The sequence below is a fragment of the Podarcis filfolensis genome (genome assembly GCF_964270895.1).
Source record: "Podarcis filfolensis genome assembly, chromosome: 2".
Lineage (NCBI taxonomy): Eukaryota > Metazoa > Chordata > Lepidosauria > Squamata > Lacertidae > Podarcis > Podarcis filfolensis.
In genome coordinates this window covers 39,660,772-39,678,865 of record NC_139605.1, presented here as the reverse complement: position 1 = coordinate 39,678,865, position 18,094 = coordinate 39,660,772, and the positions used below count along the sequence as shown (strand labels likewise).

Genomic DNA, 18,094 nt, shown 5'->3' with positions numbered 1-18,094 from the left:
GCTCTTGAGAAGATGGAAGGGGGGATTTGCTGGCATCCAGAATGTGTAGCTCAGCACCCACCTCTGAAACCTCAGAGTTCATTGTGGTCTTGCAAGTTCCCAAAGCCTGATGTGGATTGTCCAGTATTGCAATGTATGGGCACAGCTTTGCTCCCATTTTCCAGAGAATTCCAGCTGTCAGTTTCTTTTTAGTAAAAATATTTCCAAGTCAACTTTCAAAATGGGGAGATTTCCTCATTCTGGAACATCTCTGCGGTCCAGAAAATTCTAAAGAGGAACCACCGGAAATGCTGAGAACAGTTTCACCCGAATTTTGCTGAAAAGCAACATTCCCCTGAGTTGCACAGTCATTGGTAGCTTGTTTTGAGCCTGTAATGAGAGGGCAGTGCACAATCATTGTTGGTTTTGATACAGATAAGGAAAGTGACCTTTCTGCTTCCAGTATTGCTGTCAGATGCAAACAGCAGCACTGAAACTGATCTTGCCTTCACTAGCGCCTCTTCCCTTCGCCCCCCACCCCCATGCCAGCTGTCCTGGGGTATATGGAAGACCTGGAGCATAACTGATTGTATTGATCGGAGATGCCTTGTCGGTTAAAGGTGAAGGAAAAAGCTTTCGCCTGAAAACTGTGGAAATCGGCAGATCGAAAAACCATAATGGAATACATTTGGAAACCATATGGGCCCCTATCAAAAGCCACTGATTACAATTCAAGTTATAGTGAGGCATATTGAAAGGTTTTCTACCTATACCGTAAGGGCTTGGGGATTTCCATCAGCATGGGAAGAGCTACCGTGCTGCTCTCAGACTTGGAGGAACTTTAGCATAAGTGGGCTGGCAACAGAGGCTATCAGGTCTGCATGTACAAAGATACAGAAGGAGCTATACTGATGTATGTTGTTATTGCTTATTTTTATTTACCCCAAAAAAATGCCTTAAAAGTTCCTTACAGTTCCTCAAATGCACATCGCATAGCAAGCATTAAAACCAAGGATATAAAGTATGTTGCAGGAACAATGCAGGCAGGACCTATTAAAGAACACAGAGGGGGACTTTATGTTGAAATAGTTAAGAGACTCCCTTTCTTCAGACCTGTGTGGTAGTTTCTCATCTGCTAGCATTCATATGTGAAGGTGGTCATAAACTCACACCACAGGGTCCATAGTGCTAAAATCTCCTACAGCAGGACATCCTATTCTGTATTCTGAACAGGATTCTGCCATTACTCTAAGGGTGTGCCCACACAAGCACTCCTGGTTGCGGTTCATTTCATTCAATTTCAGTCTGTCCTGTGTTTTCCCAGTATGATTCTTCATGCATTTCCTATGCATATATACTCTTCCTCAGGTTTTTAAATAGGTAAAAAAGAAGAGAGCTACCAGTCCAAACATACATATTTGATAGAGTGAAAAAAAATAAAAGGTGGGTTACTAGGATAGCTAGTGAAGTATCTGGACTTGTACATAAACAGCTTTAAAATGGTGGCTGTGGAGTGGTGGAGAGAGCTTGATAATTAAGGAGAAGGGAGTGGCGCAATTATCAAGAATGTAGTCATCACATCCAGATGATATTTAGGGAAGTGCAGCAGAATCAGGAAACCTCGGACATTAGAAAGAAAGTGGAGATCGTATAACAAAAATCAAACTTCTGTGTTTGAAACTCCCTGATGAGGTACCAGTGGCGTAGCGTGGGTTGTCAGAACCCGGGGCAAGGCAAGTAATTTGCACCCCTAACCCGTGGATTTGCGCCCCCTAACCCCAGATGTTGCGCCCGGTGCGGCCAGCCCCCCCTGCACCCCCACGCTACGCCACTGTGAGATACTGAGGAAATCTGAAACATGTTAGGTACAGTGGTACCTCAGGTTACAGGTGCTTCAGGTTACAGACGCTTCAGGTTACAGACTCTGCTAACCCAGAAATAGTACCTTGGATTAAGAACTTTGCTTCAGGATGAGAACAGAAATTGTGCAGCGGCAGCAGCGCTGTGGCAGTGGGAGGCCCTATTAGCTAAAGTGGTACCTCAGGTTAAGAACAGTTTCAGGTTAAGAACAGACCTCAGAACAAATGAAATTCATAACCCGAGGTACCACTGTATTAAACTTTCACCCCTATCCCTTTGCTACCTTTCTCCAGCTTTTTAAGTAGGCAAAATCTCTTATTGGCGGTGGGCAGGGGTAATGGAAGTGGAGTACTATGGGATGTAGTCCACTGTTACCAGTGACATTTGGGTGCAAAATTACATTTACAGCAGAGCTACTGCCTTACTTTGTAGTGGAGGGGAACGTTAGGTTGCAAGTTGCAGAGAATTTTAAAGACAAGGGGCACAACAATGGAAGTGACTCATTTTTCACTCTGGGAAACTCTAGATAATTAAGCAGGGTATTTCTGGAGTCTTTCTCTGCTGAGTACTGAGGGCAGTGCTTAATCTAGACCTAACCACAGGCCAGGCTGCTAGGAAGCTGCAAGATTCTCAAAGGGAATATTTGTTTCCCACACATTCAACCCTTGTGGAATTTTCCTCCGTTTCTGTTGCCTGCTTTTTGAAAATAAATATTGCTTGGCTAGCTGTTGCAGAAGGCCGGGGGTTGGATAGAGAGGATCAGATCTTTGAAGCCAGAACAGATCTGGAATTTCTGGGTTATTTTCCAAGGTTGTTTGTCACTCTGGATGAGCATTGCCATGTGACCTATTTGAAGAAGTTCTCTGTTTGAAGTGCTGTCCAATGTTTATAGATAAAGAAAGAACCCTAAGAAAGGAGAGTAGCCTTGAGGTCAAAGGGCGTTTGCAAAAGGTATTCCAGTTATTGGGAATCACAAGTGAAGAGGGAGCTATTGCACCTAGATCCTACTTGCAAGCTCCATAGGCATCTGGTTTGCCACTGTGAGAACAAGAAGCTGGAACAGATGAGCCTTTGACTTGATCCTATACGGCTTCTTTTACATTTTTATGAAGCTGTTGCTATTGTTATTGAATTTATATCCGCCTTTCTTTCTCCCGAAGGAGCCTACCAGCTGTGAGCAGCTGAAGAACAGGCACACAGGTCTCCCTATAATAATCAGGTATATTATCTTTCTATTTAAAGTTTAGCATTTATTCTACTGCATTTATTTATTATAAACTACAAGTTATGCAAGTTTTATGGCTATGTGCAACTGAACACCTCTTCCAGACTAGATATTCAGCATTTACATGTCAGGAAGATGGTTCTATATGCAGCTCTACAAAGGCCTGAACGTTTGTTTAGACTCCGAGTTTAGAGCCTGTTTTTCATCTCTCCTTGTTCCGCTGCAGCTTGTTTATTAAAGAAGCAGTCAAATATTAACAGGTATGATAAAATATTTATTATAAATAAAAACAAAATATATGTGTCAGCTACAGATTTTTTAAAAATTGGGGTAGCAGGCCTTTAACAAGATGCCCTCTCCCCTTTGCAAGTCTTATCACTGCCCATTCCGTTTCCCCCTGGGCACAACTGGCTAGTGACAGGATTGCCATAATCCAGCACCCAAAATTCATGTGGCCTAATTTGCAAATTATGTTAAATTCTCCTTGAAGAACATGCAGCATGGAGATGCAGCAAAGGAGGAGAAAAGAAGCCTACCTTCTTTTAATTCCACCTGACGACCCTTATCATAAGACAAAGTTGCATATTATTTGGACCTTTCTGGCAAAATTGATGCAGTTGCATGTTCTGCTTTAAGATGATCAGATAAGGTGAAACAAAGGTCGGCCTTTGTGCACTTTTGAGCATCATGCACTTTTGTCCTTAAGAAGGCAGGGGTCTGTGTGAAACAAAGGTCAGTTTCTACAGTTTAATCTGCCGCATCCCTAACAGTCTGTGACAGGGGGGAAACAGAATGTCACCATACATATAGGAAAAGGCAAGAGGAAGACACAGCTCAATTTAAGGGTTCACTTGGTACGATCATGTGACACTTTGCTGGAACGAACAGCGCTTTATTTCTTGGACCTTTCCTGCAGTCACAAGTGTGTTCTATGGGAGTTACTCCTGAGTAAGTGGGCAGCCTACACGTTACAAGAAAGGAGATTCCGACTAAACATCAGGTAGAACCTTCTGATGGTAAGAGCTGTTCAACAGTGGAATGGGCTCCCTTGGAATGTGGTGGACTCTCCTTCACTAGAGGGTTTTGAGCAGAGGTTGGATGGCTATCTGTCATGAATGCTTTAGCTGTGATTCTTGCATTGCAGGGGGTTGGACTAGATGACCCTCAGGGTCCCTTCCAACTCTGCAATTCTATGATTGCAACGCCCCATCCTCTCTGATCCTGGCATCAGCAAAGCAGCTTTCTAGGGTGAGTTAAATATGCATACTGGCCCTTTTGCATGTCTGCTAGAGAATTGGGAGCTGGAATTGACTGCTGGAACACACTGCCATCATAGAATAAACCTCCTCCCCCAACTCTCTTTCCGCCCTCCGCCCCAGAAGCAACATTCCCCACCTTCCACTGAGGGTATAGTTTGCAGCTCCCTCCTACCTAGTTTTGACTGCCTTTCCAGAGTCAAATGTCTGGCTGCGCAGATTGTTTGTCCCCTGGGGGAGGAACTATCAGCTTTATGAGAATCACTGTGCTTTTTGTTTGAGCATGTTTAAGCACATCCATCACTTCAACCTCCCTGTGTTCCCCTCGACTCACCCAGCTAAAAGCTTTGGCTAGCTGGAGTGCTCACAAACAACACACGCACACACATACACCGAGACAGTCAGTTACCGATGCCTGGAGTGATGGATTGTGTGTGTGTGTTGTGTGTGTGTGCGCAGAATGGAAGCAGGGAAAGGGGTTGCCCACTCAGAGGTCATGCCCAGCGTGGGAAGCAGTTGTTAAATTATGTCTACAGGACAGCACAGAGTAACCAGAGAACATGAGGCCAAAGCGCCCGGTTTCTCTAACCAACACAGAAAGGAGGAGAGTTTGCGGGGGGGGGGGGGGGATTGCTGGAATATTTCCCTTCCTTCTCCCTTACATGTTTAAGAGCTTTCTCTGTCTCAGTAATTCCCCTGGGAGAGCAAAGCAGAAGCCTCTTTGGATGTGAATACCTGACAAGTTTTTAATGTGAAAAGAACTCACTAAATTTAGCCTCCGGAAATGAAGTTGCGGGCACGGTGGGGAGGCGCGGAGGAAAATCAAAAAGGAGTGAGCGATGGAGGGGGTAACCCAATGCCGCCCGCCTTCCTTTAGTCAGAATTGGTTCATTCGTTCTTTTCTCCTCTACCTTGAAAGCTTTTAAGCCGAGGCGCCGTAATCTATACACAAATAAGCAACGCGCTTAACTGAAAGGGGACACACCGAATCCAGGCTCTTCAAAGCTGCTACAATCAGGCAGGTATTAAATTCTGCCTCTTCGGGCGGATGTACCGAAGGGAGAAGGAGGGAAGGGAGGGCGGGGGAGGCCTGCTGAGTCAACCGACATTTAGACCGGGTTTCCAGCAAGGCCTGGTTGAGCTCCAGTAGCAGGGCCCTCACCTCTTGCCTCACCCATGGTGCCTCCATATTTGTCTTAATTGGGAGCAGAGGTCCCAATTAAGCTGCTGTTGGAGAAAGATTTCAATTTGGGGCGGGCAAAGTTCTCACCTAGCCTTCTACATTTCACAACTGGAAATAAAGGTTGTGTGTGCATGTGCGTGCATACATGCATGCATGCACACACATGTATATTTGTGCCACCACTTCCTGAACTTGTACTCGATCCCACGTTGTGCACAGTTGGTAAAGGTTCTTTTTCTAAGTGTGTTCATTTTCTCCAAAATAGCCTGTTCTGTCCTGGCTTCTGAATTTGGCTTGTTAGTAAGCAGACCACAACCATTTCCTCCTTTTAACGCAGGGAGTGAAGAACGTTTGAGCTACCAGAACAGCGTTTCCTGAACTTGGGTCTCCAGCTGTTTTTGGACTACAATTCCCATCATCCCTGACCACTGGTCCTGCTATCTATGGATGATGGGAGTTGTAGTCCAAAATCAGCTGGAGACCCAAGTTCGGGAAACACTGCTCCAGATGTTGACAGAGTACAACTCTCATCATCCCTCCCTCACCTGACCATTGGCCCATGTTGGTTGGGGGCAATGGGAGCTGGAGTCCGAACAACATCTGGAGGGGCACAGATTGTCTCCTCCCTGGTTTTGAACCAATTGCAATCCTATACATATTCTCTGGGAATGGGTCCACTGAACTCAGTAGGGCTCAGTAGACATATGTAGAATCACACACACTACTCGTTTATAGAATTGCTGCATCTCAGACACTTTCATTAGCATGGGCACTTATGGGGGGAGTGGGGGCAGGAGGGAAATGTATCTTCTCAACAAGATGTGGAACCTTGCCGAATATAATCTTGAGTATATTCTCCTGGTATCACAAAAAAGGCAGTGGCTCTGTACACGTGACTAGCTCAAAACCAGCTCTTTTTCTTAGTTTCGATAGAAACTGGTCTGGGGCAGACATATCAAGATGCTGTGTTTCCTAAAAACAACAAGATGGATACAGACTTTGGCTAATGTTGTATGCACACTGCTTCCCAAGTCAATGGTGGGAGTGCCATTGATGCAGAGTAAATGGGAGTGTGTATGCAACCAGTGCATTCTAAGAGCATTTGCTTTGGTTACAGCAAGATATGAAGAAATATTGACAGCCGTGTTACTAGCGCAGATCAAAGAGTCATATTTTATTTTAAAGCAAAGGGATGTTTTGCCTTTGGCATTCATATTTACTACAGAGACCCATTGAATCATTTATATGGGAGTGACCTTGATCACCATCAATTAACATACCAAGCGGGAAAGCACACACAGGAAAAGAAACTCAGGTATAGAACTAGTGAGCTGGCTAGAGACACTGGAGCACCTGAAGAATACAGTGGTACCTTGGTTCCTGAACGGCTTAGTTGTCGAACAAATCAGCTCCCGAATGCCGCAAACCCGGAAATAAGTGTTCCGTTTTGCAAATGTTTTTCAGAAGCCGAACATCCAACGCGGCTTCTGCAGCTTCTGCTTGAGTGCAGGAAGCTCCTGCAGCCAATTGGATGCTGCTCCTTGGTTTTTTAACGGTTTTGGGAGTCGAATGGACTCCCATAACAGAGTAAGCTCAAGAACCACTGTACATGTATGGAACAGTAAGTGGAGCGGGGATACTACTGCCCTCTCTAAAGAGCACCCCCTTGAATTGGCGGCCATCACGCTCTCGCTTGCTGCGACAAGAGCTGCTGTCTTGGCAGGAGGGCTAATGGCGGCGACCAGACAGCTGCGACGTGAGTGGTTGTGTTCTGCGTTCCGGCAGGTGAGCGATTTTCGGGATTCCCCTCCACAACAATCAAGAGGCCAATGCTGAAAATCGCTCACCCACCGGAATGACGCGCAACCCCTAGTTTTAAAGCGGAGATTGGCCCCTTGATTATGGGGGGGGCGGAATGCCGAAAATCGCTCATCCGTTGGAATGAAGTGTGAGTCCAAGATTGTAAGCGGCAGTTGCGTCGTGCAAGCGGTTGTGTGCTGCATTCTGGCAGGTGAGCAATTTTCGGCATCCCCCCCCCAACAATCAAGCGGCCAATCGCTGCTTACAATCTCGGGCTTGCACCAAAAAACCATTCGCGTGTCCCCCCTCAGCACTACCCGTGTATAAGACGAGCCTAAATTTTGAACCTCATTTTTGGGTCAAAAAAGCTCGTCTTATTCACGGAAAAATACGGTACTTTCTTCTCCTTTTTAGGTTGATAGATGGTGGGTTGTGATCACTGGGGAAAGTGCCATTTTATTCTTTTTGTAGTGTTTCCACTGTCCACTTTTTTGGTTTCCTTGGGTGTTTTAAATAGGTATGTCAGAACACATCATTCGGTTCTTTTACATCAATCTACCTATCTCCGCTCCTTGGATAAGAATACATATGGCCATGACCAGCAGTGGATATGGGGCAGACATTTACCAGGAACCAGAACCGTTGCGGGCCCACTACTGACCCCTAATAGTGTGATCCCTGCTATCATGTACATGTGAGCTGTGATCTCTCATTCATACTCACAACAGGAGCCTTGAGTGGAATCCAGAGCAATAGATTTCATAAATATATGAAATGAAACTTAGTGCCTGCTTGGCTGCCCAACCTAATCTCAGATGTTGTAATAATTTGGCTGTGGATAAAGGAAAACATTTCAAGCATTCTCAAGGTCAATGCTGTGTCTTTTTTCTGTCCCTATATGGGGTTAAAGTGGGACAATGGAGGAGGGCCTGAGAACTTCTGAACTAGTCTCACATGCATGAACAGATTAGCAACATTATTGGAATACCACCTGTTTGGAGTGTGTCCACAGCCAAGCCCTTTTGGCATTCAGTTGTGGAATCAGGTGCTTAGAACACAGACCGTGAGAGTTAATAAGGAATTTCCATCTAACAGTTCCCTGCATTTCTCAGATTGAATAGTATTTCAGGAAAGCTGGTTAGCATTTATGCACACTTCTATTTTCAACAGCTACCATCCTGTTGCTTGATCATAGCTATTAGCATTGCTATACCCAAAATGATGACTATGATCAGGGTGCTTACCTTACCTTACATTGTTCAGTTGCATTGGTTCGCTGATTAACATTCAGTATGTGCTTACAATGCTGTCCTGTGCATGCTTACTCAGAAGTAAGCCCCACTCTGTTTAGTAAAGCTTTTTTTCCAGTAAGCTTGTTTAGAGTTGCAGTCTTAAATAGCACTGATTTCAGTGGAAGTTATGCTTTTGGGATCCACAGTGGGTAAAGCAGTGATTAGGAGTGGAGAAGGACCAGGCAAAGGAAGGGTTAAGCTTAAGGCATCACTCCCCCCACCCCCTATTACTACTTCTTAACTCCAAAGTCCCTGCACTCCCCAAAGTTGTTTTTCTTTTTGGGGAAAAAGGTCAGGATATTGTTACAGGCATTTGTATATAATCTGTAGTTATCCCCTTTGGCATTCTTAACTTTTCCTTGCTGTTCCTTTAACCTTTTGAAAACAGTGTTTGTTGCTGAAACACACACACACACACACACACACACACATATATATATATATATATATATATATATATATATATATATATATATATGAGAGAAAGAGAGAGACATACACATGCTGCTGATTGGCTGCATTGGAGAGGCCCCAGTATAAGAGGCGATAGATTTAGCAATACAGAGTGTGGGCTGCTACACAGAGGTGGAGACAAATAATGTTCCCCAGCAGCTGAAAAAGAAGTGAAAAGGCCAAGAAGGAGAGCTAGACTAGGCCAACTGGAGAAGGACTCAAACTCCTACCAGCAGAGGTAACCTTACTCCTTAACTGATAAGAGAGGAGTGTGAGAAAGGAGCAGAGAGGAAAAAGAATGGGGATGATAAAAGTAGCTGGCACTGAGCGTGCTTCTGAAAGACAAATAATCAACTGAAACTGTCAATTAATCTTTTTTTATGGCTTTTATGATTTTTCCTCCTTATAATTTTATCTCTGAGTTAAGTGAATTTAGTGCCGCTAAAAGATGCTGAACTGACAGCTCTGAGGCATAAAAGCCTCGTGTCCATCTGCAGAGCAGGCGCAGCGAGGGCAGGCGAAGGCACTTCTCGCTCACTGTTCCCCCTCTCTCCACACATACCTCTGGAGTACAAAATGGCAGCTGTTCAAACTTACAAAATAGGGCAACCGTAATGTTTAGATCTGTGATGGGACTGAACTTAACTTCTGGCCAACCTTCTAGAACACACTGTCTAATCAAACTAGTGGGTTGCCATCAGTGATTTATTTATTGTGGGTTGTAGCCATCATTAGTCCTAGTCATAGTAGTTCCACTGAAATAAATAGACTTAAGTCAGCCATGTCCATTGATGTCAATTGGTCTACACTTGAGTGGTAGTGGAACTGGATATGTTTATATCTCACATTACCTCCCTCTCTTTTGGCACAACTGGATAAAATTTGCAGGCATATTTGGCCCTTCTGAATTGATAACTTCTGCAAAAATTCCAAATAGGTGCAGGAGCTTCTGTGCATAGCACCTTCAAAAATATTTTTTGAGTCAGTGTTGGATGTGTGGGTATGTGACACAGACAAAAAGGTCATGAATGTCCAGCATTTTCCAAGCAAGCATCACCAGCCGAACAAGCAGAGAGCACAGAACCAGAGAGAACAAGGCTACATACATAGTTCAGTTGGCAGAGCATGAGACTCTTAATCTCGGGGTCATGAGTTTGAGCCCCATCTTGAGCAAAAGATTCCTGCATTGCAGGGGGTTGGACAAGATGACCCTCGTGGTTTCTTCCAACTCTGATTCTATGAATATCTAAGGTGACACATCAATTCGACATCCCTACCCCAAAGCATTGTGATTGGAGAACCCTGAAAAAATTACCGTATTTTTTGCTCTATAAGACTCACTTTTTCCCTCCTAAAAAGTAAGGGGAAATGTGTGTGCATCTTATGGAGCGAATACAGGCTGCGCAGCTATCTCAGAAGCCAGAACAGCAAGCCTTTCGCTGCGCAGTGATCCCTCTTGCTGTTCTGGCTTCTGGGATTCTTGTTTTCCTCCTCCCAAAACTAGGTGCGTGTTATGGTCTGGTGCGTCTTATAGCGCGAAAAATACGTTATACCCTCTGATTGGAAGTGAAACCTGTCAGTCACAAAAGAGTTTTCTTCTCCCTTGTCTGACATTTTATTCATATAGCAAATGTGGGGACAATATTTTTTTTTGCAGACACACTACCTACAGTGCTTCTTAAGCAATCAAATCTCCAAAGCATTATGAAGCACTTCAGAGGACCCAGGTTAGGTTCAAGGTGTTTTGGACAGACCCAGTGCAGCTTGGACAAGCTTCAAATCTGTTCAAAGTGTCTCGCTTCACTTGAGGATTTGGATTCGTCTGAATCTGATGCATACCCTAATTTGAACTCATGACTCCCCAATCCCAGCTTGAGACTGTAACCACTACATCACACACTTGGGTGGTTTTGAACTGGTCTCATCAGTGTGTGTGTGTCCCCCAGCCTTTTGGAACTTCTTTTCTTGTCCAGTCAAGTAGCAACCTTAATGTCAGCTGATTGACATATTGAAATCTATTTAGGAAAATGTCTTAGCATTGGTTCATATAGCTCAGTAATGCCTACACTGACTGGCAGTGACTCCCAAGTGTATCAGACAAGTATCTCTTCCAGTCCTACCTGGAGATACTAGGGACTGGACTTGGGATCCTTTGCGTGCAAAGCATGTGCTCTATCACCCAGCTATATCCATACAAGCTATCATATAAAATTCTGAATGGGTTTCAGTTTAGTGAGATGATATTTCCTTTTCCTCTGCTGTGCTGATCCTCATATCACCCTTTCTATCAGAAGACTGTGAGCATAAGTAGAAAGGCTAGCTGGACTCATATTATACCCCCTGCTTTCCCTTTTGATACACTAAGAGGAAACTACTACAGCTTGGAGTGCAACTGTTCTTCCTGCTGAGCTACCATCCGCTTTTGTCAGGGCTAATACAGGGACTGGCAAATAAATCAGGAAGATGGGGGTAGAAGCCTGTCGAGTGGCAGTGGAGGTGTGGTGAGGCTATAGTGTTCAGGTGAGGGCTTAAGAAGCTGCTCTGTGGTTGCCCTGGCAGCTGAAATATGTTTACACCTCTCTACCTGGACTGTCAGAGTGAGTGGGCAGAGCAGCTGCAATGAGTGCATCCACTGACAACCTGGGTTCTGGGGACAAATATCCTGCCTCACTAATTGATGAGCCCCGATTTTTCTCAGTGAAGAATCTGGGATGTAATCTAAACTATCATAAGTAACTGGTGGTTTTATTGGCAACAGCATTTGCCGGCATCAAGTTACAAGTTAAACAACTTGATTTGGGGGAATCCTTGATTGTTCGTTCTCTAATGACACTTAAGAGACTCTGAGGTAGAGCATGCTCTCATCTTCCCTGCTCATTTTTTTTGTCATCGCCTTCTCCCAACATATGACACACACAAAAATAAATTAAAACAGGAATGAGGGAGTGATGTAAGGTGTTTCTAAAACAAAGAATGTAGTGGGGAGAGTGAATAGAGATAATTTTATCTCTCAGCTGCTTTTTATGATACAATGCTAACAAGAAAAGCAGCCTTTAGGGGCAAAATGCATGTTAACCTTACCATATTTCCAGTGGGGTAGCCACACTACTCTGTTGCAGCAAAATCAACTTAAAGACTAACAAATTTATTCTGGCATAAATTTTCCTGGACTGCAGTCGACTTCATCAGATGCTTGAAGTGCTAGATAACGTACAACTAAGGGCAATTTACCAAAAGTTAAGACGCATATATTAACAACCAAAGATGGTGCCCCTGTAGTGAGCAATCTCTCTTCTAGGTGTAATTCTTGGAACGACTGATTAGCCATGTCATCACAACCTTCACAGTGAGTCTACACATATACATTCAAGTGACCACGAAGGAATGTTTGGCTAGGATGTGGAGGTTTACAGCATGAGGACTATGTCTCATGACGAAAGTACTTCCAAGAGCATTTCCAGATAGAGGCTTTGTTTGCAAATGGGTCACAAAGATGTCTCAAGTGGCAACTGATTTATTAATTCCTTTGGAAAGTATAAATCCAGTTTAAATGGGATGGGGAATGTGGGCTGGCATTTTAATGACAATGATGTTGTGTGGACACTGCTAAAATAAATAAAAAATGCATGCATGAAGAGCGCTGATCTCAAAATAAATGTCCACCAGGAAGCACCCTAAATGTTACAAGCAGGTGGGAATCGCTTGCCGCAGAGAGACAGAATTCCAGTGCAGGTATAGCGCATTCATTAGCTCTTAGCTTTTAGGTGCTTATGTGGTCTAGTAGTCTGCTTTCATAGTGGGTTAAAAGCTGGCCACAGTGAAATTTGTTTCACAAATGTAAAACAGTATGCTTTTGTATAGATGAAATTTCTTTAGGTTGGATTTACATGTGTGTTTTGCCATTGTTATGGTTTTTGGGGGGAGGAGGTGTAATTTTATTTTATTTGCTATGTGTGGGACTCCCCTCCAAACATAGATACTGATGTATGAAGTGTGATGACACACACTTTTGACATCATTTTTTAGCTACAGATCCAGTGAAAAGTTTCCTCTTATTTCTTGTTATTGGTGCTGAACAGCATGCACGGGGGGAGGGGGGAGGCCTACACTGGTTAACAAATGTGAATGTTCAAGAACCACCCGTAGTCCTTTTGAAATTTCAAAACTTGAAAGATTAATTGCTCCTCCTGGGCCCTTCCTTCTTTACTCTCTGTTTCTAAATGGGAAGAAAATCCCATTTCGACAGAACTTGCTTCCCCGGAAATGTACTTTGGAACTCAGCCTAGCCCAGCTCAATAAAAAATCAATGGGAGATGGTCTGCACTGTAAGCAAGTGATATATAAAACTGGGAACCTTCAGGTGAATCCGATGTTGCAGTGTTGCTCTGATCAGAGGAAAAGGATCTACAGTAATGATGTAAAAAGAAAAGAAAAGTAAGGTTCTCTGTGTTGTGTTGGAGAAATTTTGATCAGGGGTGCTGCTATCAGAGCAGGTCTTTGGGCAGGGGCGAAACCAGGTTTTATTTCATCCGGTTCAAAGACCCAGTTTGGCAACAACCCTCCATGCATTTGCGTGCACCCCTCTGGAGGCTTCACCCAGGGCAAAAAAACTGGCTAGCCTTCCCCCCCCCAGCTACAGCTCTTCTTGGGGCCAGCCCCCTCCCACAAATGCAGCAGGCCTGGATGTATTTTTTCTACATCACCTCCCATATGATTATTCAGTCCAGAGTCTAAAAGGACCTCAGCTCACCACTGTTTTTCATGTACTGGTTGCACTGTTGCCACAAGTTTCAGCCAGCCTTGCCCAAACTTGTGCCCTCCCAATATTTGTGGACCATAATTCCCATCATCTCCAGCCAGCCCTGCTGATTTAGGCTATTTGTGCTTGACCCTGCCCCCCCCCCCGCACCATTCTGAGGCATAGAACAAGGTTCCAGCTTCAATTCCTGACGTCTCTAGCTAGGGCTAGGAATGTCCCCTCTGCCCAAACCCTGGAGAGCCTCTGCCGGTTAGTGCAGACAGTACTGAGGTGGGCGGAGCAGTAAAAGGTAGCTTCCTATTTCCCATTGAACACAGCGTGATTTACTTCTGAAGAAACGTTCGGGGATTGTGCCCCATGCCTCACAGCTCTCCGTGGCAAGGGGATTTTCACCGGCGATGACACGATCGCGGTTCAGCCTGCAACGCATTTGCTGCGAACCTTTTGATTCAGCTCTACATCCTAGCCAAAGCGGCTTTTGCATCCCTTTGCAAAACCGGACAACCATCCCCTTGTAAAGCAAAGCAAGACACGTTTTTCCACGTCCAGAGTGTTGCTGCCGACCCATTCTTGCTCCTGAGATCATTTCTCCCCGCCCCGCCTCCTGCGGCACCCTAGGTTCTTCCGACAAGCCATTGCGAGCATCACCGCTTTTAAGGCTCCTCGGGCGGCATTGCCCCTTTAAGAGCGCGCCAGCCTCCTTCGGCTTGCGGGCCTCCCCTCGCCTGCTTTTCATTCTCTTCTCTCCTCCTCCACTCCTCTAGCGCGCCGGTCTGCACAGGTGTGGGCGCCCTCTAGAGGCCGAATCCGGGCGAGCCGAGCAGCGACTGCAGCCCCTTTTGAATGTGTCTCTCCGTCTGCCTCCCTGGGAAGTCAGATCGAGGCTGGAGTTCCATTGGAACCCTGCGCTGCATTCCTTTCCATTCATGCTGGGCAGCAGCGGCGGCGGCGGCGGCGGCGGCAGAAAAGCAAGTGGAGCGCGGAGCCCGGAGTTGCAGCGTGGGGGTTGTTCGGTGTGGAATGTAATCATGGCAGGCGCCTCCGAAGCAAGCTCCGATTCAAGCTGTAAGTCACCCCGTCTAACTTTCCTCTTTGAGGCTTTCCGTGGATACGTTTCTGGGGTGGGCATTTTTTTCGTATGTTTGTTTTGTTTGAAAAAAGCAAGCGATCGTTGCAGAGAGGAAGACGCGAAAGAGGTGGTTTGCATGGAGAGGATTGAGAGAGCGTAGCGAAACGCCTTTCTCCGCTTCCCTGGCTTGGCTCCGAGATAGTTGAGCCTCATTCAAGAGAGACACACTCACAAAACACACACACATGGGGAGATGTTCAGCCTTTCTTAGCTCGGAGGGAGCCTTTTCTGTTTTACTGGGGGCGAGGTGGTGGGGGGCAGAGATTTGCGGTTCCGGACGCGGCGAGAGACCCGCTTTCCATTTAGTTGATTTATTCCTTTCTTTTGCATGCGGGAGGAGAGAGGAGTTTGCTGGATTCTTTTGCTGGGTGGGATCGGCGGCGCCGACGCCACGGCGCTGCTATTATTTGGGGTGGTGGTGTCTTTGGTATGTGCGCTGTGTGTGCCGGGGAGATCGTAAAGTAGGGAAAGCGCGTGAGACGAGCACACACACGCACGAGCGCGCGCACACACACCAATGTGGCATGGGGGTGGGGTGAGAAAGGGGACCGGCTCATCGCTTGGCCAAAAACGCTAGCCCGGAATGGTGTGGTCGGAAGGCTTTTTCCCGAGGGGATCTCGGCATCAGGAAGAGCGAGAGAGGCTGCATGGGTCCTTCGGCGAAAAGGAAGCAGGGAAATGTGGCCGGCGAGGCAGGCTCGGAGCGGGAAGAGTTGACAATGAGACGCGGAGGAGCGCTGGCAATTAAAAAGTGTGCGTAGCGAACGCGGCACCTCGGCAGCCTTTGCGACGCGCGAGAGAAGGGCGTGTGTGCGCGCGTGGTTAGCGGCGGCCGTAGTGGCGGGTGGTGGAAACGGAATGGAAAGGACTGGAATGGATCCGCATGTGGTTGTAACAGCGACGCTAGCAAGAGATGCGCGGCGGGGAGGGAAAGCCGAGCGGGGGTGGAGGGCGGCGGCGGCGGCCGAGCACGAGGAGGAGCAGCAGCAGCGCTTCCTTGGAGAGCTTTGGAGGCACTAAAAATGTGCCGCCGCGCTGGTTCCGTGCATGCGGAGGTCTCTCTCTTTGCCTTTCTCCTCCCGCAAACACACCCCTCGGCACACCATGCCTGGGCGAAGGGGGGAAAGTAGGCAAGGACGGAGCTCGCTTGGAGGCGGCGGGGGGAGAAAACTGCAGCAGAGCTGAGCGAGGACGGCAGCCTGCGTGTGTGGCTGCGCGGGTGCAGCGTGGCGCTCCGACTGCCGCTTGCCAGCTCTTTCCGCATTTACCTTGCGCTTGTGGGTTATTCTCCAGGAGCTCCTGCCTGCCTCCGCCTTGCTGGGAGGGAGGGAGGGGGGCCGGCGCCTGGCGAACGGCTCGGCAAGCCTGCTGTATTGCATCTTTTCCTTCCTTTTCTCATTGGGGGTGTGCGGGGAGAGTGTGCGTGTGTGGGGAGAGAGAGAAGCTGGCTTTGGATAGACACTGTCTTTTCTGGCTTCAGGGGCTGGCGAGGGGAGGGCAGCAGCTTCGCAGTGCGAAAAGTGACTCAACTCTCCAGTCATCCTCGTCGGCGCAATGAACCCGGTGGAGATGGTCGTGTCATTTCCACCAGCCATTCCTCCTTGCTCCCCCTCTCGCTCTCCTGATTTGCAAAGGGGAAAAGTTTGATCGCAAAGATTTTTATTATTATTACTATTTTCCTTTTATTGGGATGTCGGGGACGGTGGACAGCTGAGATCGGCCAGTTAGAGGACCCCCCAGGGCACAATCTTGCAACCCACAGCAAGTCTAAAGGGAGGGGGGACACCATTTTCTCCCCTAGCCTAGTTTTGGCGTCATTGCCCCTAGGCTGCCCGACCCTCTTCTCCCTAAATCCGTCCCTCCTGGCACCCGGAGTTGAAGAACTTTGCCTGGGGAGCGAGTCGTCCCTTTGGCTTGGGAAGAAGCCCCGTGAGCTTAGCGAGAGATGCCCCAGCCGAGCCGGAAGAGTCCCCGCGGGGCTGCCTGGCTGCTGCGAGGCAGGATGTAGGTACCCACACCTTGGTTCTCCTTGCCGCGAGGCTTTCCTCCACCCAGCCTGCTAGAGTTCCTCCTTCCAAAAGGAAACCGCTTTCTCCTTGCTTGTCAACTTCCTTAATGGGCAAGCAGGAGCTAATCTGGCCAGCCAGCAGTCCAGTGACTCCAACCCCACACTGCCCTCATTGCTATTAAGGGTGGCGGCTGCTGATGGGTCTTGTTGTATAGCCTAGTTCGTTAAGCAGAATAGCCTCCCCCCCACCTTTTCCTGCCCCCATCTGGTAATGAGAGAATCTGTGGACCAGGAGTGCTGTAAGAATTCAAGGAGCCTTTGCACAGCGCTTCGAAAAGCACGTAGCACCATATTATGGGTTATTCATTCATGAATTATTCTTGCTGATTATGGTGTAGTTTAGGAAAGGCTCCGAAGCTCTGCCACCCAACAGCAACCCTCCTTGCACCCAGATGATAAATATAGCTCTGTGGAGTGAATAAGAGAGGCTGTTGTGTGTTGTGTGTAGGTGTTATCCATAATGCATATGTATAAGCCTTTACATTAAACAAAAACTGGAGGTTGTAAACCACCCTGAACCCTTTCGGGAAGACAGGGTAAATGTCTAGGTAAAGAATAAATTTGTTCAAATAAAAATAAGCCCATTTATGCAGAGTGTAGCTCTTGCTTGCATATTTGCTTTTCAGAATTGCTTTCCTAGAACCACTGTTCTAGTTATTGGGTCCTCTGTACGTGTGTGTGTGTGTGTGTGATACAGGTATAAAATCTGTGTCCAAAGCACACTTGCAAGGCTCCAGCATATTTGAGTGCAAGGCTTTGCAGACATTCAGATGTGGTCTGGGTCCAATCAATAAATGAATATTTGATCCTTTTTCCCCCTTTGATTTTTTATGTGTGCGCATTCTTCCTTTCCATCCAGTGAAATTCTCTCTCATCACCTTAGCCGTGTGTTTATGCATATTGATTAAGCGTCTGGATTGACCAGCTCTGACTGGGGGATTGTGAAGCAAGGAGGGTATAGGCAGAATTTACATGAGATCAGTAGTTACAGAATGAACCTAGTTAGGAATCTGGTAAATTAGGAAGAGGTGTGGGATTTAGCCTTTCTAGTTAAAAACCCTTTCCCCACTCCCTCATGCCTATGTGTTTT

At 46.6% G+C, this 18,094-nt stretch overlaps 1 protein-coding gene across 6 annotated transcripts in view; it reads left to right on the top strand.

Annotated features, from left to right (window-relative positions):
* Positions 1 to 14,574: 14,574 nt before the first annotated feature.
* The window catches only part of PLXNA1 (plexin A1), a 300,883-nt gene continuing 297,363 nt past the window's right edge, over positions 14,575 to 18,094 (top strand). For 2 of the 6 annotated variants that reach the window (XM_083602757.1, XM_083602752.1), the window contains exon 1: positions 14,586 to 14,872. The gene's annotated coding sequence lies outside the window, so the exon portion shown is untranslated. Of the gene's footprint in view, positions 14,873 to 15,450; positions 15,690 to 18,094 lie in introns of those variants that run through there. The other 4 variants (XM_083602756.1, XM_083602753.1, XM_083602755.1 and 1 more) reach the window with 3 other exon arrangements.